The following is a 10,087-nucleotide window of genomic DNA, read 5'->3' as shown; positions in this document are numbered from 1 at the left end:
CCAGCAGGTTTATTGGGATTAATGCTGATGCAGTCACAGATACTTTAAACTACTATGGTGTAAATGGGGTCCTCGGAATACATACATCCCTTATCTACAGCAGCTAAAGAACGTCAACTGACATGGCAAACCAGAGTAGTTTTGGCCCAACTTCGCTCGGATTGATGCAGCCGTCTGAATGCCAGCAGTGCAAGGATTTATGACACTGTGCATCTTTTAAACAGCAAAACAGTGGAATTCCTACTTAGGAAGTTTCAAAATTGTGTGGCCTTTAGTGAACATATGAACTTGCCAATAAAAATGTAGAACATTTTGATGCATATATTTTAACGATTATGACAAACTGTTGAACTTTTGCGGAGGAGGCACCTGAAGGAATGATCCGACTTAATCCATTGTGAAAGTGTATCTAATTTTGGCAGTCATTCCATTCGATAGTTATCGTGTCAAGCAACCATTTTAGTTGATCACCGTAGAATTTTTCAGAGCTTTTGGAAACATTTACCTGTCAGTAAAAAACTATATCTATTTAATAAAAATTTCAAAGCAAACCTCGAACCGCCCTTAAACTGCACATAAGTGATGAAGGTACCGGCAGGAGTTGTAGTCTACCTTCGAACTTTTTTAAGTGCAAAAGTTAGACCAATGTGAGTCACTTCTTATTGCGCCCACTAGTCATTTTTGTTGGTCACAGTAAAATTTTTTACAGCATCAGGATGCATGGACTTGCACCCGAAGAAACATTATATTGCTGTAAAAACGACCACAAGGAGTATTTTCGGTAAACATGTCACAACGATCTTCGAATGCCCTTAAACTGCACTTAAGCGAAAATTTTGGACTTTTGTGGGGTGTTGTGTGATATAGAGCTTCTTGGAACCTGATGTAATTTTGGAATATTTTTTTATGTTGTGAAAAGTTTCAGCCAAATCGGATATACAGTCCCTAAGTAATCGTACTCAGCAGAAATTTAAGTTGGCTTTTAGAGCTTTTAGGCAACATATCAGTATGGATTGCCCCAAAAAAATGGTATCGTGGTAAAAGGCGCCGCGAGGACAATTTGATGCAAACTATTTTTAAACGATACGAGACATGACCTTAAACTTCCCCTTTGCGCAAATGTTTGAAATTGTGCGTAGGAGGTACTCAAATAATGGACCGATATAGTTCATATTCTAGGCTGTTCTATGTCCGGATGAAATGGCACGAGAAACAAATTTTTTGGCCAAATTGATTTATCCGCTCGAGAGTTGTTGGTGCCCACTATTTTAGCGAACATTTCTGAAATATTGTTCGAGACCATCTTCGAACTTGATCTAAGCTTGAACAAAATAATACGTGGACCAAATCCGTTAAGGCGTTCGGGAGTTATCCAGACACACAGACGGACATGGCTAAATCGAATTCAAATTGTCATAAACGGATTTCGCCCAAACATACTTATTGAGGTCTAAAACCATTATTTCGATAAGGCACATTATTGTCGTATGAGAGTGAATGTATGTACATTGGTTGGTGGTTGGTTTACGTGGTGGCTATAGCCTTCATAGCCTCAATTAGTATTTTAAATATACCGTTTTGAAAACCACACCACTCGTGTAGAGACTGTTATTATGTTTGTTGTGTTGATAATTTATATCCAGCCTGATGAAGTGAGAAACCTCAGAAGGTCTCCCAGATCTAGTTCGGTTATCTCGGTAAGATCGTGCAGGAACGGCCGTCCCAGGGTTTTCAGTCTTTTTTGCAGTTGTGCAGGGCAGGAGCAGAGGAGGTGTTCAACCGTTTCTTCCTCTTCTTCGTTTCCGCAGCTGCGACAGTAGTCATTGTATGGAATATGTAGATGCTTTGCGTGATTACCAATGGCCCAGTGACCTGTTAGTACCGCAATTAGCCTTGCCAGGTTCCGTCGATTTTGGCTGATCAGGAACTTTGTATGTTTGATGTTGTAGTGTGGCCATGTAGATTTTGATATTTTACAAGTTTCAGTCTTGTCCCATCTGATCTCAGCTTGTGAAAGATAGTATTTGAAGATATCCCCTTTAACTACTCCCAATGGTGTTGCGACTGACGCCCTTGAGAGTTCGTTAGAGGCAGATCCCGCTCTAGCTAGTTCGTCTGCTTTTTCGTTACCTTCAAGACCCCTATGACCTGGGATCCAAATGAGAACTACTCTGGTCAGACGTCCTAGCTCAGCGAGTTCTTCTTTACATTCCTTCACCAGCTTTGATGTGACGATATTTGAACTCAATGCTAGGAGCGCCGCTTGACTGTCGACAAAAATTCCTATTGAGTTTGGTGAGTGATGCTGTAGAAGTATTTTGCAAGCTTCCTTAATAGCCAGTATCTCTGCCTGAAAAACACTGCAATCTTCTGGTAGCTTTATTGATGTAGATATATTTGCTTCTTCCGAGTAGACACCAGAGCCGACTCCACAGTTCATCTTAGAGCCGTCCGTGTATACATTGATGTCGTACCCCTTCAGTGCTGTACTATTGTTCCATTCTTTCCTGCTTGGAAATTGAACTTTAAAGGGATGATCAAAGGTTATTGCAGGAGTACAGTAATCAGCGTTGGTTGCTATTTTTCTTGGTAGTTTGAGAAGCACGCAGGCATGTCCGTAGGCTCTATCTCTCCACATGCCTAGAGCACGTAGCCTTGCAGCATTGGAGGCCGCAGTTGCTTTGATGTGTAGATCTATTGACAGTATATGCATCATTGTATTGAGGGCTTCAGCCGGACAAGTTCTCATTGCCCCTGTCACCCCGATGCATGCGGATCTTTGAATACTGTATAGTTTTCTCTGAATTGTTTTCTTTCCCACTGTTGGCCACCAAACTAGTGCTCCATATGTGAGTATTGGTCTTATTATGCTGGTGTACATCCATAACACCATTTTGGGTTTGAGGCCCCAGCGGCTCCCAAACATTTTGCGACATGTGTAGTATGCAACGGTTGCTTTATGAGCACGATGTTCCATATTACGTTTCCATGATAGTTTTGAATCAAGGATAACGCCTAGGTATTTGGCGTGATCTGATAAGGGTATTTCTTGACCTCGTAGTCGTGGAAGATTGGTGAAAGCATATTTGGTTTTTGTAGTAAATATCACCATCTCAGTTTTCCCTGGATTCACTCCCAGACCACTTCTTGTGGCCCAAGTATCCAGCGATTTCAGGGCTCCGCTCATGATGTCACTCATCACGGACGGAAATAAACCGGAGACGAGAATTACCACATCGTCCGCATAAGCAACCACCTTAATCCCCATTTGGTCAAGTTTGCTTAGGATTTCATTAATCACAAGGAGCCAAAGCAGTGGCGAGATCACCCCTCCCTGTGGAGTTCCTCGATTTACGTGCTTTGACAGCGTGCTGTTTCCCAGTGTGGCATTAATGACTCTACTCTGCAGCATGGTGGTTATCCAACCACTGATGAATGGTTCCACGCCAAAGTTATATAGAGCTTGTTCTATTGCTGAGGTGCTAACGTTGTTGAAGGCGCCCTCTATGTCTAAAAAGGCGGCTAAGGTGTATTGTTTGTGCTCCAAGGACATCTCAATAGTCCTAACGACTTCGTGAAGGGCTGTATCTGTCGAGCGTCCTTTAAGGTAAGCGTGTTGACTTGAAGATATGTTGTTTGAGTTCTCCATCTTTTCTCGAATATACACGTCAATGAGCCTTTCTAGTGTTTTAAGCAGAAATGATGAGAGACTTATGGGTCTAAAGTCTTTAGCATTTTCGTGACTACGTTTTCCAGCTTTCGGTATGAAAACAACTTTTACCTGTCTCCAACTCGTAGCAACGTAGTTTAGGGAAAGACATCTACTGTAGATGTGTACTAACCAAGGGTTAATTAAGCTCTCCGCGCTTTGAAGCATTTTTGGTATAATACCATCTGGCCCCGGAGATTTGTAGGGAGAGAAGCTATTGATAGCCAATGTAACTTTACTCGGACTTATAATCTTTCCGGCTTCAGTGTTGTCTGTATTTATAGCTGTATTGGCTTGCTCTTCGTTAGTACTATTCGTGCAACCGGGGAAGTGCGTTGCAAGAAGAATTTCAAGAGATTCGGCCGAGTTTTCTGACCAGGTACCGTCATTTCTCTTTATGTAGGTGGGATTTGAGTGACCCTTTGCCATAACTTTGCTTAGTCTGGCAGTATCTTTGGTTCTGTCGAGAGATCCGCAGAATTCAATCCAGGATTGCTTTTTTGCCTTGGATATTGCTTTTTTATATTCCCTAAGCTTATCCTTGTATGGCTGCCAGGATCCGCTTTGGTAGCTGACGTTGAAAGCTTTTCGTGATTGTTTTCTTAACTTTGAGAGCTCGGACGTCCACCATGGTGGATAACGTTTCTTTGAGCGAGTCAATGGGCATGACACTTTAAAGGCTGTATCTATGGATTTCTCTAGAATGGATACAGCCTTTTCTATGCCTGCTGTAGTTTCATCTGTATGTGGAATATTTGGAAGTTTGTCCTTCAGAACCCTATTGAACTTTTCCCAGTTCGTTCTCTTAGGATTGCGAAAACAATTAGTGGGCGTTGCCTTTTCAGATATGTTGAATAGTATCCAATTGTGATCTGAAAAGGACCTCTTATCGGATACTATCCAGTTGTCTATTTCAATTTGCCGTCTATCTGATACTAGCGTGAGGTCGATGACCTCCTGCCATCCCCTAAAGTTCTCCGAGCTTGGAAATACAAAAGTTGGGTTAGTACCTTTGTTGCATATAGTGAGGTTGTTAGTATTTATGAAATCTAAAACTGACTCACCTCTGTCGTTTGTTTCAGAGCTGCCCCACAGGGAATGTCTTGCGTTAGCGTCGCAGCCAATGATTATGGTGTCATGTGGTAGAGTGGCCCCCATAAAGCTCGAGACCTCGCTTGGTGGAGCTTCTCTGGAATGGGCCATGTAGCAAGAGGCAATAAGGAACTGCTTACCGTTTTCCAGTTCCACTCTTGCAACGGTAAAGTCTGCTGTGCTAAACTGGGGACATAAGAAAGCGTTTATGGTGTTTTTGACAATTAGACATGATCTAGGCTTACCATTATCCTTCATGTATATCGTCTTGTAACCTCTGTTATCCAAGCCTTTTACTTCGTTTTCGTAAACGTAGGGTTCCTGTATGATGCCTATGTCAAGATCCTCCTCAACTAGAAGGATCCGCAGGTTATCTGAAGCAATTCTCGAGTGCTTCAGATTGATCTGCACGACCTTAAACATCATTTTTATTGGGTGAAGATGTGGGTGGCCCCTCTAGCTGCATATTGTCGAGCAGCATACCGGCATCGTCGATGTCAGCTTCATCGTCTTCTCCATTCGGGCCATGTGGGCGTAGTATTTTGACTTTGGCTTCCCTTATGCCAAAGAACAACTTGTTCCCCAATCTTTCGAGAGCCTCTACTCCGGCCTCAGTAATTGAGAGAACTAAGCTCATGCTGTTATTATTAGGTGGCTCAGTGGCGATTACGGACCACTCGTCCATCGGAACATCCTTGTTCATTTTCGCCAGACATTTCAGCAGCTTTGGCCCGTCGCACTCTATCTTGGGCAACCAAACTCTGGCACGAGGTCTCATCGGGATTTCTTGGGCCGGGATCAGCTTCAGGCTGATGTCGTCCCAAGCATTGCTAAGCTTAGCTATGCTTTTTTCCAGAAACTCCTTTGAGTACTCATCCATACATTTGATCACCCTGTAACCACGATGTACCTCGCTGGAGTCGAAATGGGGTACAGGAGAATCCTCGTTTGCCAGAACGTGTTCCATAACCAGTTCCGACAATTTGGTTTCTACAGTACCCCATTCCGCCGTGGTGATAGGGGACAGCTTACCCTCCTTTTCGTTAGCTATGGCAACCAGCATGTTGTCCTTAACAACTTCATTGAAGGGGCGTTTTGTTGTAGATGATGTAGTGGTGTTGTGTTTGAGCTTCTTTCGCTTTGCGGGCTTTGTGTCCTCCGTCCGGGAACGCTCTCGCTTGGAAGAAGATTGGCGATCGTTGATATGTGAGATTTTGGCTTTCTCATACTCCTCAACAATTTGTGTATATTTGAGCTTGTCTGCCTCATCCCGTTCATCCACTGTACCGTTAGCAGCATTCTTGGCTATCTTGCCGAGAATAAACTTCGCCTTTTGGTACAGGGATTTCCGAACGTCGGACGGACTTTTCTTTTTTAGGTTGGGTTCAGTAGTTTGTCCATCTTTCTTGACGGACAGAGTCGCTGTTTTGTTGGTATTTTGTTGTTGAAGTGAGTTACAGCTGTTTGCAGAGCTGACTACACTTAGTTGGCTAGCTACCAGCTTCTGGCTGGATGCTAAGAGTTCATCCTCGGAGGAGTTGCCAGGCTGCAACCGAGGAGTTTTGTTTTGGTGTTTGTTTGTTTTTGTATTTTTCTCCATGTATTGATCCCACGAGTGTGCCGTAAGGGGATGGACCATCGTACGCAGTGACGGCGTGCGCAGACTAGGCTATTAATAAGTACAGCTCGACCCGTGCCCTGGCGTCGAGGGGGAATTGCTAGCGACCAGACTTCTTTAGACACTTGTCGGCCATTCAGATCCTCAGCACAACTCCCACTACCTTGATCTTAAAAGTGTTTGTATATATGTCGCTAGTCCCAAGGTGAACTGTGGATAAATCAGTCCACCCTCTGGGCTCGTGACAATTCCCTCCTCCTTTTGCAACCGGGCTTGGGACCGTCTTTGGCGGAGTATGTACATTAGGCCGGGGCGATTTGAAAACCTTAATGGGGCCGTTGCGTTTCTGATTCCTGGGATGGAACTGAACAAAAAAGTCTACTGGATCATATGTCTACGATGAAAATCTTTTTTTTTTTTGACATCTTGGCATATAACAGCAAAACAAACTAAAGGCATTTTCGTTCTCCATGGATCCCAACACGATGGAATTTTGCATCAGAACGCTTGAATATTTTTCTGGTCAACTTTTGTAGCACAGTGCCATTTATCGACATTTTCCGAAAAGTTTGCACCATCTCAAGACCAAAAATGCCTGAAAAGGCGTTCCTAATGTACATATTTTAGACCGACACAAAAACACAAAAAATGTTTTGATTCGATTTTCTACCCCCTAAATTTGTTCCATTTGATCCAAAAACCTCATTTATGAAATTTTATGGCGATAGGTTAAGGTTAACCCGTGCCACCCGGGCGAGCTTTGTTTCCCTAGTAATTTGTATGGGGCCAAAGGTGCATTTTCAAGAAAAAATTTTAAAAGCAAAATTTATGGTCCAATCTGTGAACATTTTTTACCAATTCATTGTTGTGGCTTAAACACGAATCCTACAAAAATTGTGAAAATCGGATCGGATTTTGATATAGCTCCGATAGGAAGATTTAAGGTATTTTTGACCACATATAGGTATATCGAAATATTATCCGATTTTTGCAATATTTTGTAGGATTCGATTTTTAACCACAACATTGAAGTGGTTAGCCTAAATGCTGTGGGTATAATTAGAACTTGGAGGGAACACGAGCCCCAGTGCTACGTCGGCGGTCTGGCGGTAAGCGGAGAAAAGACCGCCATGAATAAAACAAAAACAAACAGCATCAACTTGAAGGTAATACTATGTTCGGCCTTAGAAACAAACGTTCGGTTATTGCCATCCGAGAAATGCCCTTTAAAATATTTTTAATCTAACTTCCAGTGATTCGATGCTCTCCGATAGACGGAGAAATCCCTCCATTGAAAAATACAACACATTAGAATACTGTGCAAAAACTACCCAAAACTTTTGCTTAAAGTTTTTTTTTTAATTTTTGTTGTGTTCTTTTGTTTCTCAGCATCTTATTCTTGGTCATGCCCGCTAAATAGCCCTACACATTATACATAAGCGAACTTATTTAAATGCCCCGAGACAGACATTAGACAACTTGACGAAATTACTGTTTAAGTTGTTTTCAATGTTGCTGTCATTTCTGACATTTTTTCACTACTTTATAAAATTTTGTACTTTATGTGCCTGTGCACATAACAATGCCAACATAAAATGACACTATTTTTGCTCGTGATGTAGCATGTTGGATAACAAAATTTTATTAGGCGGCCATAGGATGAGGATGAACATCTTCATAGAGGGCATCTTTACCCAGAAAAATTAATTTTATAATAGAAAAATGAGATACAGTAATTAAATAAGAAACCAACTTCTAATTGATTATTTGAAAATACAGAGGAAATTCCCACGAACAAACCGATAGGGTGATCTTCAGAGAATATGGAGGCTACCATAGAAGCCATGACTACTTGGATGTTTTTCTAAGATGTTTAGTTGTACTTTAAATATTTATTTTCTTCTAGGAAGCAGTATTCCTGAATGGACAATCAGAGATTTATCATTGTGTCAGCGACATTTTTCCAGTGTATCGAAAGTAATACTACTTGTAGGGAACAATATTCCTATACGTTTTTACTGTATATGTGGACTTTGTATTGAAGGATACCTCTTTTCCCACAGACCTATCAATGAATGTTCGAATTTTGTCAACAAATTGTTGTTGAAAATACCTCGAGACCAGCAGAAGATAGTGTCTCAACCTTAAGACTCCATTATATTTTAAAATTGTGTCAATATTTCAATGCAACGGTCAACTCCTTTCACACCCCCAAATAATTGATGGCTTATTTATTTTCTATTCATAATTCTAATCATTTAACACAAGTTTTTCCATTTCCCCATTCAACATTTTTCTGCTAAATTAACATAGCTGTGTGTGCGCTTTCTCTGTAGGCCATTATCCTGTTAGATGCACCATGTTGTCGCTGTTATTACCTTCACAGCAAAACATACCGCCAAAAACATGACATGGAATAGTTGATCGACCACACGCTGTGTTATTAATTTATTTTGGCTCAGTTTCTTGACTTCCACACCACCCTCTCCACTTCAACACTGTAATGGCAACACGATAAATCGAGTGGTAATGTTTTGTTTTTGGGGGTTTCTGTTTGATAAGTTTTAAATTTGCCTTCATCTTATCGTATTTCCTGTACACACTTCTCTAACACCCTCTTGGTAAGCGTATGCACACTCATCCGGCAGCTTGTAATAACCATTTTGCTCTCCGATGATGTAAACACGAACATATTACATGATAACGAGAGCAATGTTTGACACACCACCACCAGCACATCATCACTGCTCGGCATCATTTGTGAAAGAGATTGAGGGTTGTTTGCAAGTTTCATCCCCTAAGAATAGAGTTGCCATATAACACTGCGAGATTGTACAATGTTCATTAGTAACACAAATTGACATATTATTTTCTTTAAGAGGACTTGACTATAACTTATAGTGCTTCTATAGACCCTTTCTCAAAGATAGGAGGCTTCTATAGACCCTTTCTGAAAGAAAAGGTGCCTCTACGAGTATAGACCCTTTCTGAAAGAAACGGGGCTTCTTTAGACCCTTTCTCAAAGAAACAGTGCTTCTTTAGACCCTTTCTCAAAGAAAGGGTGTTTCTATAGAACTATCTCAAAGAAAGGGTGCTTCTATAAACACTTTCTGCAGGAAAGTTTGCTTCTATAAACCCTTTCTGGAGGAAAGGTTGCTTCTATAGACCTTTATGAAAGAAATGGTGCTTCTATTGACGCTTTCTGAAGGAAAGGGTGCTTCTATAGACCCTTTTTCAGGGAAAGTGTGCTTCTATAGACCCTTTCTCAAAAAAAGTGTGTTTCTATAGACCCTTTCTCAAAGAAAGGGTACTTCTATAGACCCTTTCTCAGAGAAAAGGTGCTTCTATAGACCTTTTCTCAAAGCAAGGGTGCTTCTATAGACACTTTCTCAGAGAAAGTGTGCTTCTATAGACCTTTTCTCAAAGAAAGGGTACTTCTATAGACCCTTTCTCAAAGAAAGGTTGCTTTTATAGACCCTTTCTCAAAGAAAAGGTTCTTCTATAGACCCTGTCTAAAAGAAAGGGTTCTTCTATAGACCCTTTCTGAAAGACAGGGTACTTCTACAGACCCTTTCTCACAGAAAAAGTGCTTCTATAGACCCTTTCTCCAAGAAAGGGCATTTCTATAGACCCTTTCTCAAAGAAAGGGTGCTTCTATAGACCTTTTA

This window comes from Musca autumnalis, unplaced genomic scaffold (assembly GCF_047663935.1).
Source record: "Musca autumnalis isolate F117 unplaced genomic scaffold, ASM4766393v1 scaffold_2, whole genome shotgun sequence".
NCBI classification, from domain to species: domain Eukaryota; kingdom Metazoa; phylum Arthropoda; class Insecta; order Diptera; family Muscidae; genus Musca; species Musca autumnalis.
The sequence above is the reverse complement of the archived record's forward strand: the minus strand, read 5'-3'. Positions refer to the sequence as shown.